The sequence below is a fragment of the Dromaius novaehollandiae genome, chromosome 12 (assembly GCF_036370855.1).
Source record: "Dromaius novaehollandiae isolate bDroNov1 chromosome 12, bDroNov1.hap1, whole genome shotgun sequence".
Taxonomy (NCBI): Eukaryota; Metazoa; Chordata; class Aves; order Casuariiformes; family Dromaiidae; genus Dromaius; species Dromaius novaehollandiae.
Genome location: NC_088109.1, coordinates 3,430,869 through 3,449,171, shown reverse-complemented (window position 1 = coordinate 3,449,171; position 18,303 = coordinate 3,430,869). Strand labels below are relative to the sequence as shown.

Genomic DNA, 18,303 nt, shown 5'->3' with positions numbered 1-18,303 from the left:
TAAATTCTGTAAATTAATGCAAAACATTTAAATTTTACAAAAATGAATACAAATCATTTCCCTGCATTAAAAAAAGACGTTTTGAAGTGAAAAATCTGTTTTAAGTAGTATACTGCTTTAGTGCTTATTATTCTCCTCAACTTTATATTTATTTCTTCACTTCAAGTTCCAGATAGACTACAATCTTGAAAAATTCTGTGATTTGAAATAAAGAGGGGGAAGTTGATTTGTTATGCAAGGAGACATTCTGTTTTGAAATGAAACTTTTCTAACAAGTACAGAAAGAGTTAGCTTTCATCTCTACCAAGAAGAATATTTTGCTGTTGGAGAGAACTGAATAAGCAATGTAGATTTTGCTTTTCTGCCCGGAAATACAGGTACTTATTTTTTGAAATGCAGAGCTGAAGGATTTTTCTCTATGAAAAGTTTATTCACATTAAACAAAAAAAGTAGTCTGCAAGGCTCAACAGCCTTGCAAATTGAAGCTTCACTTCAGCTATTTCCATTTTATGTGTAAAGCCTGTTGGTTTTATTAAAGACAGTACAAATTTCAACTTACTTGTGGCTGAAAAAGTCCTTCATTCAACCCACAAAAAATATTCAATTTACTGAAACATTTCAGTTTCAGATCATTCCAAACTAATAATATTTCTTCATCTCAGGTAAACAGAAAACCAGAAGCACATCTGTATTTGAATACAGCAGAATAATTTCTTTCATCCCTGTATCTGTGTCAAACTAATCAGGTCACTGGTGGGAACTGTTGGCTGGTAGAAACACAAGGCTTTCTCTTTATGAAAAATGACTGACCTTGCTTTAAAGCAATTTAGTTTGTGTCAACATCGCCTTTCTCATTAAATAATAGGCATTAAGTGGCATATCCATTCTTCTTCAGTGCAGACAAGGGCTCTCCAGGCAAGTCCTAGGAGGCTATTTTTAGGCACCTCATAGTAATAACGTGCTCACTGCAAAGCTTGGAGTGCGTCTACAATAATTATTCTTTGTCTGTTCCATTGTATTGGTCAGCTCCAGAGAGAGCTCATAAAACTAACTGTGAGATACTACACCTTTACTTGGACGCAGAAGGGATATCAAGTAAATGTAAACTTTTGGTAGTGCTTGACCAGCTGTAATTAGTATTGTTTCATCAAATTCATTAAATATACACAGAACTGCCCCTCTCTGAAAATGCCAAGCAACTGAACTTCAGCATAATTCTTCCTAGTTTAGTTACTAGAAATGACTCCTCTCACAACAAGCTATCATTAATTCTCCTACTTCTGATATTTCCCTTATACATTACCTGGACAGTTATACAACTAACTATTGGAGATGGTAACACAGATAACTTCATCTATCAGAACTGAACCAGCAGTAGGTAAGGAATATTCTGCACACTTGCACCCTTCTGGTGGCTTGTTTGGTTTTGGTTTTTTGCATTGCCATTTTAAGTCTTTGTCACTGCAGTTACAGCTCATTGTATCTCATGCTGCCTTGTAGGAAGGTTCTCTGTTCTCAGCCCAGTTCTCAAGGTGACATATATTACATCAAGTCTGTTAATATTCTCAGTAATTCCTTAGAATTTGCTGCTGCATTTATGTAACTCTCAGCAAACTTGTTCCCCTGGAATGGAACATTAACAAGATGCAAATCAGCCCAAGATAATCTAATCAACATATTCAAATATGTATTTATGTCATCCACATTATTAGACCAGGTCTATAAACACCTTTGCTCAGCATATTGGCTACTAAGAACACCAGAGAGGCAATGTGACTTACTCAAACTGTTCTTTAGTGACAAGTCATCTCTAGGGGAAATCATTTGAGATGTCAGTCATGTTGTAGCATACATGCAGCTCATCAGAGCTTTTCTAATGATTTATTAATGTAAGTCAATCTGGTAGTGTTTTAACACTGGTTATCAGAGAGCTGCAGTTAACAGTGTTGATTGTAAAGTACAATATCCTAATGGATCATTTGCAATGTAACACAGGCTAGACTGGCACTGCTTTGACTAGACTTAAGTTGTATTTTAACAAACTGATGTCTGTCTGCATCAAAAGGAGGTTCAGCCTCTGCCCTATACAGACAATATTTATAGGATCCCTCAAGGCTCTTGATCAGATCTAGTGCAATATCATGTTGCTATCCTTCCTGTAGGTAACGCTATTAATCAGCATGATGTGATTTGTCATTTCTGGGTTGATGACACCCAGCTTTGTGGCTTTTCAAAGCCTGGCATTGCATATGCTGTCAGACCATTTCAAACATATTGAAGTAAAGCAATTAGTGGATTGCAGCAAAACTGCTTTCACTTGAAACCAAATAAAAGAGAAGGTCTGTTAACGGGTCATTAGTAACTTGCAAACAAGCTGCTCTCTCACATGCTAAATTCTGAAAGTGGAAACATTAATTTAAATTCTTGGGTTAAGAGTGAGAGTGTTACATTTGCTTCAGCTTGGTTCAGAAAATCTCCCAGGCCTGGGGCTTGCATTGCAGGGGCAAGTATTTGCTCTTGAAGACTCTCCCGAGCTCTGGAAGACACTGCCAAAAGACAGTTTTTCAATTTCTCAATGTCCCCAGTCTGAGAACTAAAGAGAAGGTGCCTTACCTGCAAAAAATGAGTTATCAGTGATAACAACATAAACTTGAGAACTTCATCCAAAGCTGGAAACAGTAGCAGACAATGCCATCATTAAGTCTTTTTCAGACCCAAACCTAATAAAAATACCACCACTACAATAAACCGCCTCACTCTTGACTTCAATGGCACCATGGCCAGAGTAGATGTAGAAACAAGACCACTCCCCAAGCCATACCAGTAGTCTTGCAGTGGTAAAGGTTTGACTCTTCATTGAGGTGTTGTAGAAGAAACATGCTGACACAAAAGCAACTGTAAGATGAAAAAATTCAGGCAACTGATCCAGGCTTGAACTAAAAAGACAAGAGAAATAAATTAGGAAAAGTGATGTGATTTGCTGATTCCTCCCATGTCAACAAGAATTAGTCCTTTTTAAACTTTTTTTTCCTTTTTCTTTTTTTTCCCCTTAAATTGGTCTTCTGATCCTTTCAGGCAGGTCAAGGCTTAAAACAGGGAGAGATACCAAAGCAATAAATAATTAAAAAGCCTGTTTCTGAGACTGTCAGCACTGATTATAAACCAAAGTGACTTCCTGATAAGTGCGAGCGAAAACGAGACCAGAATATTTGGCAATATGAAAGAAAGTTCTGATTCATTAAAGGTTGACAACAAGGCCTAGATCTGTTGTGTGATATACACGCATTTATCTCATTAATACTAAGTGGAATAGAAAAGTTCCCTGAGACCTCATGATTAAAATCTAGTCCACCAAATGGCATTTTAGCAAACAGTTACTAAAATTGCTGAAGACATTACTGCTGCTTAGATTCACCTCCTTGGCTGTTTACAATGAACTTTGGAAATTATTTAGAAGCTTGTAAAATCATTATTATTTGGAAAAGTCAAATTTTGGCTAACTCCCAGGAATTATACCTAGTTAAACATCTTTTCAATCAAATTATACAAATTGTCAGAAAATTAAAACTGTGTTGTACAGATCACTTCTAATCTTAGAGATGTTAAAAAACAGGATGACAGTTAAGCTTCCAGATCTGAAATGTGAACTTCTGTAAGGATAAAAAAGGAACTGCAACAGAAGAAAAGGAGAAAACTTAATTAAGACATGACCAAGGCCCAGAGCAGTTCTAGATTTTAAAGATGTAGCACTTCAAAGTACTTCTCCATCTCTACCTGAAACACTTAAAATTGGCTACCTTGTACTTGTTTGCTTGCATAGTGAAGAGATTATCCAAGAAAAGTGCAACAATTGCCATTGACCTCTAGAGTCTTCCAGGGATGCTATTTATTATTTCTAAACCTGTGAAAAGCTTGTTGAGAAAAGCAACAGTACTTTCTGAAAAGAGGGGGTTACTTGTGCATCCCAGTTTTCCTAAGCATTGGAAGCAGAGATGCTTAGAAAGGCTCCCTGGGCTGATTGCTGTACTGCACCAGCCTACTACAGAAAAATAAATTGTTTTTCTTTTGAAAGGTTCAGCCTAAGGTTTGAAAGCCTTGGTATGATGGTCTAAGGCAGCAAGGAATAGATGTGCGTGCCAATTCTTTTACGCAGTGGAGCCCACAAAACTCATTGCACGGCTAAAATTCTACATATGCTATCCTCAACCTCAGTTACTTCCAACAGTGTTGAATTATCTCTCACTAAAATACAGTGAGTACATAAAAATGAACAAACATGTTTCCATACAACAACATAAACTGCTTGCCAATAACACTAGAAATCGAGGCCTTTGCTCCCAAAATGGCTTTAAAAGCCATGGATTTCTATAATTAACAGATTATGCACTATAGATATCACGGCAGTAATCCACCTTCCCATCAATATGTTCTTGTTTCAAGAGTACTACAGTCAGTTTACACAGGCATAAGTTTTATTTATTTATATTTTTGAAAAATCAAAAAAAATCTTTTTCTATATTAAAACACCAAGTAAATACTTCATTGGTTTTGGTTCCCCCCCAAAATAAATGGCGTTGCGGCAGTCCAGAAATCCCCAACAGTTCTAGGTGGGAGGAACGGAGACAAGTGAATCGATTCAGAAAGTTTGGGATTAATAAATAAATCAACAAAAACACAGGAAAAGATCTGGAAGTATTTTACTGACTTTTCAACAGTCAGAGCATTGGGTACGGACTATGAAAAGACGAACTGAGGTGCAGTTGTACTTAATCTCTAGAAAATGTCTCTGGCAGGCTTCTCTTCCATCTAGGCAATGAATAAAAAAAGAAGAGTAAATTCTTGTAAAAAGTAATTAGAAAACAAGATAATTTGCTTTGATCTGTTTCAGATTCCTGCTAGGGGAACTGTCTAATCTACAGCACAAGGAAGCAAGTGACTGGTTGGAGCAGCGCTTGTAAAAGTCCTTTGGCGATCACAAACAAAACCACTGCAGGGGATCAGGCTTCTGCTCCTTTTGGATTAAGAATGCAAAAAGTTAGACTTCTTCTGAGACCTGTTCACAGATCAGTCTAGAATATTACATTTTTAGAACCAGAGGCCTTGCCTTCCTTTAACAATACGAGCATTCACTGATTTAAAAAGGGAAGATGTAATCTTTTTACAGTACCATAACGAGCATTAGTCAGCTTTAATTGAATTTAATTGTCCCTTTGTTGCCACAGTTTATATACATTTTTATGAGTATTAAAACAGAGGTAAAAGTTGCAAATCCGGAGTTCTGGGGGTGGCACTCACTGTTGGATAAGCAGCTCCATTATGATATTGCTCCCTATGCATTTTGATCTTGATATCAAAATCCAGTGAAAGGACCATGAGATGCTACATTTGGGCTTGCTCTTCAGGCTCCGAGACTGATTTACATTGCATCAAAACCAAATGCGAGCAAAACATTTCTGGGTCACATAGGGTTAAGAGCACACAAGTTGGGAACTTGAGTCTTAAAAATATATATTAATAAAATATTACTATGTTATAGCCTCTCTCAGTTGTTGCCTTCAAGAGTCTTTGAGAGGGCCCACCTCCCCTCTGGCTGAATCCAGCCAAGGCATGCATCTCACGCTTCTGACCTTGCACATGCTTCAAAACACGAATCATCAACTCAAGGGTTGCACACTCTCCACTCTCTTGTGCCTCGTGCTTTCTGAACACAATTCTGAAGAGCTGAATCCCCACACTTTGACTGGTTATACTGGGAACTGCATGGGAGGAGCAGAGAAAAAGGAAAGGGAAGGTCAAAACTGGAGGTGTACTAATATCCCAAATCTATGAAAAAGTGAAGGTTCTCTAATGATAATATGGTATCCAAAAACGCTGCAGAAACTCAACTGTGATTCAGCAAGAGTAATTCAGGTCACAGTTTAAGCTTTTCACATAATTAGTTTACATTTAATCAGACTGCTGGTTTGTAAACATAATTACCATTCTCAGACCTTTAATTGAAATTGTCACTGCACTACCGCTAGCTACTTCTCCAGATCCGCTAAAATGGATTTCTTTCTCATGGACACTAAGTGGGCATGACAGTTTTGCTGAAGACTCTGCCACGTACCAGACTAACCATACCAGGCAAGGCTCCTTCCAGTTACACTGGTGCAACTAGACAAAACGCCACGTTTAAGTCCAAATCACACAAGCAATAAATCAAGTTAAACTGGTGGTAAGCAGGACAAGTATGTTTAAGCTAACATTCTACCACCAAGCTTATGCAATAGTTTCTAATCATATCAGTAAGGCTTATCTCTTATGGGAATTATGATTTCTGTGAAACAGTTAAAATAAGAATCTGAGACCTTTGACAGACTTTTGCCTTCCTGAAAGAGGTTACAGTTCAACAGTCTGGTCAGAAAATGAAGCATCTTCAAGAATCTAGGTGCACAATGCTCTTAAATTTTGAAGTGATGCCTGCACCTAAGTCTTGGAAACTATCAGGCCCAGTATTCAGAAACAGCATAAAGAAGCAATTTCTTCTATTTTCCTTTTAAATCTACAGTAGCTTAGCGTACATTAAAAAGAGCGAAGCAGGAGCAGCCCTGTACATGCACGCTGCTCACAGATGTGCTCTTGACAAAAGACACCTGCAGGGCTTTCAGTCTCCATCACCACTGTTTCTCTCGTTCTCAACCACTTTTAAACTAGGGCTGTTGAATATTCTTAAGTATTTTTAAGAACTAGGCACATCTTTATTTTTAATGCTCTATTTTATATTTTCTTTTTGATAAACCTCAGGGGCAGTAGCATCCAATGACTCTTAACTAAGCTGGTATTGACTGTCCCATCTCCCTGGGGCCTTCTGTACAGTACGGATGACACAATCACCAAGGAAAAGTGACAATTAACTTCATTAATCCCAGCTCAAGATGCTTCCCCCCCACCCCCCCCCAAAAAAAAAAAAAAAAAAAAAGTCTCTCTTGTTTGCTTGGCCTGCCTGGTAAGCCCAGACTTGATTAGCTTTTATGGGGATGTGCAATGAATGTAATTACACTAACAGCTGCTCAATATTTGATGAGCAGCAGCCAAAGTTAGCCGGAAGGGTCAAGACAGTGTGAAGCTGGGGAAAGATGAAGTATACTTGCAAATTTTACTTACATTCTCCCCAAATTTAAATTACTTTTAATGAAACGTTAACTGAAGATCTGACAAATGGCCCCTTGAGACTTGAAGTTGCACAGGGAATTTGCAGTGAGATTAATTAATAGTCAAAATTTCAGTGCACAGTTTTTGCTGTTAAACCAAAATCTTTTCACCACTTAATTTCTCCATAATGTGTTACACTCGGATCATCTTCTCCCTTGCGTATAATGCTTATTATTTACTCCCTCTTAATGCCAGTGTCTCTGCCCCACCTCCTTTTAGATAATTGCACATCCTTTGCAAGGTATCTCCAAGATCTCGCCAAGTACAAAGAAAAAGCGTAAGATTTTCCACAAACATTTAACGCATTCAAAATTGAATGTTTGGTTTGTGCTACACACTAGCTTGTTTTAACTTCTTCTAGTACCTTTTTCTCCTGGAGTAAAAAATGCTGAATGATGAAAGTAAGTAAAGATTTTAGCCTCATAAGTATTTCAGAATAAATAAATAAGTTTACTTCACTGTTGAACTGAGCTTGCCTCAAGCAGACACGTGGACATTTACAAATCTATCTGGAAATTCTAGGTGCAGAAACAGTACTTTGTAAAATAAGGCTTCAGCTGCACAGCTTAAATAATTTCCGTTCTGTCTTAATACCATTGCTTCTTGAAGCTGACAGTGGTCCAAAAAGAAAAACAAGCTAAAAAAAGCATTCAATAATTTCATAAACTGATTAAGCAGAACCCACAGTCAAAACAGTGATAATTAGCCTAGTGGCTAACTTAAGTAACAGATTCTGTGAATAAATTGCCAGGTCTCATATTAATTGTTTAGAATTTCTATCCTTAGAAGTTCTCCAAAGATTAGAAAGCACTAAAAGCAACTTGCATGCAGGCCACTAACATTCAATTCCAGCCTGGTCCAAGACCACAGAGACCAAAAACCTATGATTATTTCCTGTGAATCAGTGAGACTGTTAAGAAAATCAAGCACGCCGACAGCGCCAAGGGAAACCCGCTTTGCAGGGGATTTCCAGAGGCACCATTGGTTTCAAGGAGAACCCAAGCAGCTCTCGAGGACTTTTGAAAAGTTCCCCCAGCACAAGGGAGCTCTCGCTATGCCCTGACCTCTCCTCTTAGCAGCGCACCGGACCCCGAGTCTGCCAATGTTCAGATTGGGGTGGAGAACGTTTTCTGGGGGACAGATGCCAACGTACAGATGATATTGCTGGGTGAGGTTAACACAATGCTGGCAGTTAGGGAAAATGCAAACAGTCCACCTATATATCCAGCTACCACTGTGATCCAAGACCACCTCTTTCTGTCAGAAACAGGACTTCATTTTCTAATATTACCTATCAAAAAATGAGACCTGCTTGAATTCCCTGATTCTCATAGATCTATTTGAAGAAAGCTGTCTGTGTAGGCAAAGATTTGGCCTGGAAATCAAATCCATGTATAATTCCTGGCCTTGCCACAGACTTCTATAAAGCTTGTTGCTTAATCTTTTCCTCAGTTACCCATCTATAAACCGGGGATAATACTCCCTTTTCCTACCCTGACCTCCCTGACTTACCTAGCTCCATTGGGCTAGGGATGTGATGCGGGTTGCGCCACGTTTCTGTAACACACAACATGGTAAACATATGAATTATGTATTTGGGGGGGGGGGGGGTTTGGGTGCTGGTGGAAGAGTGACTTTTAAAAGGTAATATGACATGTCCCAGATACTAAAGCATCTGATATACCACACAGTAATTTGCTATTTCCTCTCCTATTCTTTAAAACCATAGGTATTCAACAGAATCGCGTACATGAACAGGTCCACACATCCCCATTGATATTAGGGGCGCAGATTAGACTGTACATGCCAAGCGCATGGGGTTCTTTTGTTTTTTGGTTTTTTTAAGGCAACAATAACTGTATGGAAAAAGAAACACAAAACAATACAGAAAATAAATACTGACTTTGTCTGAAGGTTTTGTAAGCAGACCCTTCAAATGGCTACGCAGCCTGGGGGGGGGCAAAGAGCTCACAGTGTTCAGCATGACCAAATGAGCACCAAAAATAGCAAGGGAAAAAAAGAACACACTGAAGGACCATACCCACTCTGAAATCTTGCAGCGTAAGGGAGCACAGCATGTGTATCTGTGCTTCTTGCAATGAATGCACAGATCACACGCGGTCTGCAAAGTGTCTGTATTCTATCCCCCTCAGGTGGTACTTGTAAGAACAACTTTCTCTGGCAAACAGGGCTAAGGACACACACACTACATTTTTCCCTGCAAAGGTATCTTAAATCTCAGCTTTTCTATAGAATTTTTTTGTTAACTCTCACTTCACCTGGACTGCCGAAACTCAGCCTCAGTGATTTTGGTTTGAAAGCTCAAAATCACAAAACAATTTTAAATGAAAAGTCTCAGATTTACACCTGTTCCTTTAAGTCAACTTTTTTTTGAGGTTTGGTAAGCTAATTTAACTACATTAAACGTGTCCTGGCTTGTAACCCTGATCTCATATATAAACACAACACTCAGCAAATTCCTTAAGTTCTTAAGAACTCCCTAAGAATTCCCCCAGTTCCCAAGTTCTTAAAAACTGAAAAATCCTAAGCAAAATATGTATTTATAGTCATACGCCATAACAATACCTGAGCATGTATCATGATCCTTTTCACAGAGTTTAGATTAGTTTTCTCATTGCATATAGGAAGCAAAAAAAAAAAATCTGGGACTTAACTGAGCCTCTTACGCCTAAGAAGTTGATTTGAAAGCTAACACATAATATTCTAATTTTATAAAATATCGTATTTCTTTCTTACAGCTAGACTTCTTGCAGCATCTGGGGACTTGCCTTGCAGACACAATTAAGGAAGAAATCTAGAGATCTATTAGCAGACCTAAACACTTGTGCAGGTACAGTAAGTCACTCAACACTCACCCTAACCTAGCTTAAATTTTGCCTGCAGTGTGGAGAGCTGTATTTCCCATTACTAGCTCACTTTTGACCAAGCCAGGACAACTGTTCAAATAAACTTGCTCAGTTTATGAACAATAAACCTGGCACAGGCATGAGAGCATGGTTTTCCTCTGTAAAGAGGTCTTCTGAAAACTCGGGTTTGCTCCCTCCTTCGGAAAACTCTGACATCCGCAGGAGCTGGCAGGTCAGCACACCAGCTGCGAGGCAGACCCGAGACAGGGCTGCTGCAGGGCAGAAGGCAGGCAGGCTGCTGCACTTAACACCAAGAGGAGCTTTTACTGGGCTACCAGTAAGCTTTATTCTCCCTAATCCTCTAACACGGGGTCTAACCAGGGAGTTTTGCTGGCTAATGAAACCAAAGATTTTCCCATGATGCGGCCTTGACTTCCCAGCCAGATGAGGGAAAAGGACTACGTTAGCTTGTTAGAAGCTGGTGTAAACAAGGAACTTTTTAATTGTTCCAGAATTACAAACACAGTGGTCGTAACCTCCTCCTCTTTCATGACACCCCAGCAAGCCAATGATAGTGCCTAGACAGTCAATTCCTCTGACTAGCCTTTGGCACCACTTTGAGGAACAAGGCTGGAGAACGTGCTCCTGTGCCATTTCATTTAGTCCAACACCTCCCTTCCATCAAACGTTTGTGCTCTGGCTGACCCATCTAGAAATCTGAATGAAACAGTCCAACCCTGAACATTAACTCCATTATAGCCCAAGCTTTGCCATTGTTCAGAGTAAATTCGTTGTCTAGGTAAATCTGGCAGAATGAGCACAGCTGCAGGTTATCGCAGGGTGTAGGTGAAGGTAACCCTACTGCAAGTGCTGATGGCCAGGAGCAAGCTGCAGGCCTCACTCCATCATTTTGGCTTTATAAACTGTTAACGTCTGGTTCTTCTATTAGAGTGGCTGCTTCGCTGGCTCAGCATCACAAGCCTACCTGAGGTCAGTAAGAGGGTATGCTACAGAGGACTATTCTCAAGTTTCTTTCACTAAGGTTCTCGTAGCATTTGGCTATTTTCCATTTTAACAAGAACCATGATAGCTTCTCCAGCCAGTTACCTACATTCAGAGGGAGGAAGAGCTGTAGGAACATGTAAGTTGATGTTATAATGCATTTTAATTAGGTTTCCAGCCCTCAGCATTGAGAAGGATAAAAACTTACCTCGCAACTTTAAGTGCACCACTATCAATAAGCAACATTTTGTTGCATGATTCATTCAATTGACACTTTTTTGTGGAGCAGAATTGCAGATATAAATTACAGTAGTACAACTTGGCTGATCACAGTCAATCAACAGATAGCTTATCTCACTAAATCCAGAAAAAAATTCCTGTTTAAGATTAGCGTGCCAATCCCTGGCATTTGCTTTATATGCGCCCTCATTCTGGCACAGAAGCCAGAAGGTTGAAGAACGAACCTGAAATCTGTTTCTTATTGGGTGAGAAAAAAAACACCTTTGGAAAACTCATCCATGTAAGTAGTAATAACTATGCAAGAACCTGACATTTCACAGGATATTCTGCAAATTTTAAATGTTGTGGGATTTTTTCCCCTTTTTTGTTACAATTCAAAAGAATATGAACATTTTCCATTACACTAAAAATTTGTTTCAGGAAATTTGTTTTGATTTCTACTCCCTTAGACTACCTAAGAACATAAATGTAGGGAATAAATTTGTCTTGGAATAAATTCTCCAAACCTGCTATTCTGAAAATGATCAAACACAGTATTTCACCTTCATCCTCCGACACTTCCATTTTTTCTTAAGTTGACCATTTCCTGAAATGGACAGATTCATGAAGAAAAGTTATGCTTCTGTAAAGTAGTATTTTCCAATGGAAAACCATAGAAAAAGTTATACCAGCTCTCCTTAGAGGCAAGATGGGATGCACTCTGGGGAGAAAAAAAATCTTCACTGATGGTAAGGAAACATTTGGGTATTTAATGAATTTAGTCTTGTTCCAGATTTTCTATTAAATACACTGTTAGTACATGCTCTAAATCACAAACTAATCAAGAAATAAGGTTTGCCAGTTTTTTCCTTTTTTTTTTTTTCTTCTCCTCTTTCTGTCTCCCCAAAGCAAATTTAGTCATCAAGCGGTGCCAGATTACTGTCGTGAGAGAGAAAAAGCCTTTCAACTCAGAGCAAGCAGCAGCCGGCACATCCGTTTAATCCGCATGCCGTGCCAGCGTTCCCGCGGGCAGGCGGCGGGGACGGCCGGGCTATGCCTGCTGGCTCCCGGCTCCCTCGGGGGCAGTGCCAAAGCGGCACCCGTTCACAGCGCTTGTGGGAGTTCAGAGGGACAACTGTCAGCAACTGCGCTGGTGTAAAGGCCGGCTTCAAAAACAGAAAAGCATTTGTACATAAAACATAGCCAACAGCCAGCAACGCAGCAAGGAGAGCCAGCGGCAGCAGCGTTAGCTCATTTACAGCCTCTCTGACACAGCTCTTAAAACTCAAGCTGTCTTGTAGACCTAAGGATTGAATTCAATGTTGCGACCTCCCACCTCCACTGCTCCCTGGAGAGCAAATGATCCTCACGTGCCTCTGAGCTGACACAACACTGAGCGATGCCAGTATTTCTCTCTCCTCTTCCATCAGAAGAGCACGGGCAACGGTTGGCCTTCAGCCTCAGAGCAGCAGTTGTCTGCAAACTCTTCAGCACAGTGTTGAATCTGGCAGCCAGGGCCTGCTTAGCAATTTATCTGTGACTCAAATATAACAGTCTGGAAGCAAAATAACTGCAGATGCTAAAACTTCCTCCCTTGTGCACACTCCCTCCCTCCCTGTCAAACCACAATTTGGCTACTCCATTGCAATGATCTATTTGGCTTCTCTAGCACAATTAAAATGTTGCTTCATCTCAAGGTCACCAAGTGGTGGGAGCTTTTCTTTAACCAGCACATTTCCCCACGCGCGGACACTCAGGAGGGAGAAGCTGTAGCTCTCGACGCACTAGTTGTGAGCCACAACGGCCTTACAAGCCTTGCTACAGAAACAGCTCAGAAGCCGACATTATCAGAGGAGGAAGGAAGCAAATGGCCAAATAATTGCATCTTTGTCAGTGCCATTTTACACCTTGCAGGAGTGTTGTAGGTGATAACTGACACTGTCACGATGCAAACAGCAATTGCCTCTGGGCACTAATGTGCAACATGTGCTGTTTTGAGCCATCCCCAACCCCCGCAAATGAGCAGAACAATCTTGGCGGCAGCCACGTCATGCACTAGTCAGCAGCTTCGGCACTGCTGCTGGCGTGATCCGGCTAAGGCAGAAGCGCCTGCTGCCTCTATGTTAAAAATTTGACTTAGAAGTCACTAGTCTCCAGAACAGAGAGTTATAGACCCAAATGAAAGCCCACAATGACTATTCAAACATCCTGATTTTCTGACATCCCCACAGCGTTATGCATGCCGGAATACTTCACCTCCAGAGAGAGGCACCTTGTGCATACACCCTGGCTGCAGTATCACTTCCGAGCATCCCGAGCTCCCACCTCTCCAAAGGGGAGAGCAAACCCCCACAGCATGCCCAGTGCAGGATTAAGAACATGAGGGACACAAAATTCCCTCTGCTGATATTAACATCTCTAATGAATAAACAAAAGTATCAAAGTGTAGCAAATAAAAATACAGATCCTGATTTGGGAAAACTGTTGTGCTCTTAAATTCACACAACAAGACAAGTCCCGTTAACTAAAATGATATCTCCATGAAGCAATGTACCCACGCAGTCTTGCAGGATCAGGGCCTCAGGTAATCACAGTAACATCTCAATGTACTGTTTTTCCAACAACCATTTATAAAAACCTTGGTTACAATTTATTAAAAGTGGCTCTTTCCCTATCCACACTAAAAACGCTGATGATTTGGACAGAATTATCAGTGCTCTTCCACTGACATGCAGAAACAGTCCTACCAAAAAATGAAAGCTACAAGAAATTTAGTGTGGAAAAATAAAGGGCTATAATAGATGTGGTGACTACTGGAACAAGAGCAAAATAGCCTATGTTGCTGTGTGCTTAGGGCCAAGTCCAAAAGCCATCATTTACATTAGACTACCTCCTACTTTCATAGTGCAAGTATAAACTTGAGAAGAAAAAAGTAAAGTATAGTGTAAAAAAAATAGAGTGCAAGTATAAACTTGAAAGAAAAAAGTCTCCCTGCAACAGCCACTTGCTGTTTTAAATGTCATTCTTAAAGCAAAAGTGCAAAATAGAAAATCACTGCCAGTTGTGAATAGGGTAAGTGAAGAGAGAAAGAAATGTTAATGATGCGAATGGCTACTCTTGCTCTAGCCTTGCATTCATTTTTCATGCTATTTGAGCATTCAGGCGCCTGTCAGAAGGACACATAGAAGGCACACACTAAGCATGCATGCTCAGGTATTTCTGACTTAATAAAGTGCTTGTTTAGGAGTTATGCTTGTGCCAAAGTGAAAATTATCCCAGTTGTCTGTCTGAAGTCCCTATATATTTTTCTGGCAGACAAATCTTTCCTTATTGCTCTCTCTCTCTATTGTATATCAATGACTGGTGAAGACAATTAATATATATGATGAGGGAGTCCCCACAGCACTTCAGGATTAAAAGGGTCACAGGGTGACATGTGAGTAAATGAGTCAGGCTCCGTGTTCCTTGCCTGTTCGCAGACGAGATCTGCTCCTGTCCCCGCAGAGGGGTGTTTCTGCACACCCAGCACAACAGCCGCCGCAGCACTGTCCCCTCCACGCAGCTGTCCCGGGGGGGCTGAAATGGCCCCTACCACTATGAAAAGCTCCGTTCCACACTCACTTTCCTTCGTTTATTAATTCAACTCTCCTCTGAGGCTTCCTGTAATTTCTAGCCGTTGTGATTGCTTTTGTGATTAAAACAGTCATCAGGTGAAATGCAACTAGAAAAAACTTCTGTTACACAACTGTATTGACCTGTCAAATACTTTCCTAGTATTGCCAAGCCATGTCAGACATGAAGAAACGACCCTGAGGGGAAAGGGTCGTTAGGTTACTAATGCACAACACTATCTAATTGCTTTCCAAAACTCTCCTGACAGACTCTGTAGAAGGTATCCTACAACGAACTATCACTCAGATGCCTTTGGTCCAGCAGCAAAAAGTCCATCAATAGCATGCGACGGGTTTAAACAGAGCTGAAGAATTATTCCCTGGCCATTTCCACATGCTGCAATCCAGCAAAAACAATTAAGAATTTCAGACAAAAGTAGACAAGAATGAGACAGTCTGCACGTGATGACAAGGGAAGCTTCAGCTTGCAGCTCACTTTCTAAACCAAGGCACTCCGCTGACATTGCCTTAGCTGACATTGGTTCAAGTGGGATCTCTCTAAGTAGCAGTAGTAATATGCCAGGTGAGAGCCAACAAGAAGTCCATAAAATAGACTACTGTTGATACATACTGGAAAACAGGATGCAGAGTGGGAACTCTCAGTCAACCTCCCTAGATGACATTACCAGCTCTGAATATAGTATCATGGCTGAAAGCTTCAACACTGAAGATCGCAGTTACAAAGATAATAGTAACCTTAAAAACAGAACTGAAATACAGTTAAATATGTCAGTACAAAATACGCTAAGAAAGCTATCAGAAGAGCTAATAAAAGTAAATAATAAAATGAATAAATAATGCAGCTTTTTAAAATGAAAAGATATTACTGGTAGCTGTCTGGTTATTTAGAGTGGGCTCTAAAGCTGAATCCAAAATCATTGCTCCAAGAGAAGCAAGTCTTACTGAGCTACATTTCTGCAATTGTTTTGCTTGAATCGTGCTCCATTTGAATATTAGATGATCTAATGAATTCCACTTCACTTGCCAGATTTCTGTTTGTGTGTAAAAAGTAAAACAGCCAGGCATTACAGCATCAACAACTTATGTGGCTGTTGGAAAATTTCCTTTAGTGAAAATTTATTATACATATTGAGCTTAGTCTAGAAAACAAAACATACAGAAGAGGACAACATGGCTGGGAAGCTTTGGTCAGCCTCCCATCATTAATAACAATCTTACATCATGAAAAATATGACAGCTTAACTTCATTTATCCCCACAGAGAAAACCAGATTCCATCAAATGTTTCAACATTGTTCACATAAAGGCAACAAGAGTGGAGTTAATCTTTTTTAAATACTGAAGCAGGGAAAATGAGGTTAAATACATTCATCAGAAAAGAGGTCTGTGCCTGCATGGCAGGGTTCACACTCCTTTGCAGAGCGAAGGGCAAATTGTTAGCTTTCATACCCTAGTTAAGGATGAACTATTTGCTAAAAGTCCCTAGAAACCTATACAACATCATACAAGTTTAAACTGAAGAAACTAGACAATTGCTAGCAGATTACACGTCTCTGCACAAGAATTTCAAGTGTCGAGAGCACTTGCCCAGCCAGTAGTCAGAAAAGACACAAGATTCACCATGTCATTTCTCCTCACTGAAAGACTCCATACCTTCTCATCACTACTGCCCCAACACCTCTATCCGTTTCATTGTCTAGTGTATTTATTGGAAAGGATAGTGCACAAATAAAACATGAGCAAAGTCTTACAGCAAAGTTCAGTACAGCAAAAGCATGACAAGCTTAAGAATGTGGTGGTTTAAGAGTTGTAGCACCTTGCTATTCCTAAAAAAGAAACAAAAACCTATTAATATAGCAACAAACATTGTTTGCCATTGTTTTTCAGTTTATAGGAATAAAATCCCACTCTACTCAGCAAATCCTTCACACAGCTTTATTGCTGGATTTCTTGCTGTCGGTTTTGTTCTTTTATTTCTCTTTGCAGGAATTCTGCAGGATGCTCTGTATAACTGAGTGCATGCCATCATCCCCCACGATGCCTTCGCGACATTTTCACAAATTCACAGCAAAAGATATCACCCTCTCCAGTCTGCCAGCACAAACACAGATGCAAATGTTTGTGCACAACATGATGTAGCAGGAGCATTTATAGCCTGATATTTTAGGAATAAGAGAAGTTTGAAAGGAGAGAGACCTCCTCTGATAAAACTGATATACCTGAAAAGACTCTTTGGGCACGAAGACCCTCCTTCAGACAGCTGGAAAACCGAACAAAGTTCCTGGGAGACAGTCTGTTCTTTAGCAGGAATAAAGTATTAAGTGTTAGAAGAGTAAAATGTATTTTATTTTAGCATGTTCAGGCTAACAACTTCATACAGTTATTTGTAGAGCTGGGCAAAACAGAAGAACTTACTGACGACTCCCAGTAAACTGGTGTTAGAGGATGGAAAAATCTGATTTTTTCCCCTTCTCAAGAACTATTTTGCAGTGTGAAGCTGGCCAGTCTCTCACACTCCACAGAGCTGAGCAAAATGCATATGAAACACCACCCAAATACCCATCCAAGGACTGAATTGAATCTGTGAAAGAAACCATGCAATGCTAAAAACCAGGAGGTGCATATATCCCAGCCTTTGGGAGAGCAGTGACTTCATGGCTAAAGTCCTCTCTGTGGTAGACCCAAACAAGAGCCCCAGAACTGAACAGCTGGGGTTGCACAGAGCAGAAAATTAGACTTCAGCCTCAGCAGTTTCACCCATATTTATAGTCAATAACGAGGTGCCTGTCCATTGCTATGCGACAACAAATTTTTTGTTAAGAACAAATAGATGCATTCATACTACAAGAAACCTACCCTCTACTGCACATGGCTCACCAGAACAGGGAAACCCCTAGGACACCACTAGAGCTATTGCTCTCCTTGAAAAAAACCTCAGTTCTCAGTTTGAAATAGTAATAATCTTTCTACATCTCACAGATATAGAAAGTCATGAGACTCCTCAATGTATTTCAAATCTAAAACATACTAAATAGATAAACGTCATTTTGCTGTGGTATATACGAGGTTTTCTGTCAGTTCCTCTAAAATAATCAGACTTCCTTTTTACACTAGTAAAGTGGTTTTAAACATCTATATCCTAAAGACACTACTCTTCCATCTACCCTAGACTTTGCACAGAGTTCCCAGTGTTTTCCACAGAAAATGATCAGCTCTTTCTATTCAGCTCATTTTCGTTTCCAGAAGTAAGGCCTAAGCATTCAAGTCAACTCAAATGACCTGATTCTGATCTCATCAAAACTATTCCTATAAAGTGTAAAATTGGTGACATGAGAATCAGGCTTGAAATGTTTTGAAACCAAATAAAAGTTCCTGCACTCATCAACACCT

General features: G+C 40.0%; 1 long non-coding RNA gene across 1 annotated transcript in view; it reads right to left on the bottom strand.

Annotated features, from left to right (window-relative positions):
- LOC135329581 (uncharacterized) overlaps nucleotides 1-18,303 on the bottom strand; it is a 29,492-nt gene that overhangs the window by 1,816 nt on the left and 9,373 nt on the right. Inside the window, exon 2 of the long non-coding RNA XR_010391141.1 lies at nucleotides 2,822-2,936. This is a non-coding gene — a long non-coding RNA (uncharacterized LOC135329581). The remainder of the gene's footprint in view (nucleotides 1-2,821; nucleotides 2,937-18,303) is intronic.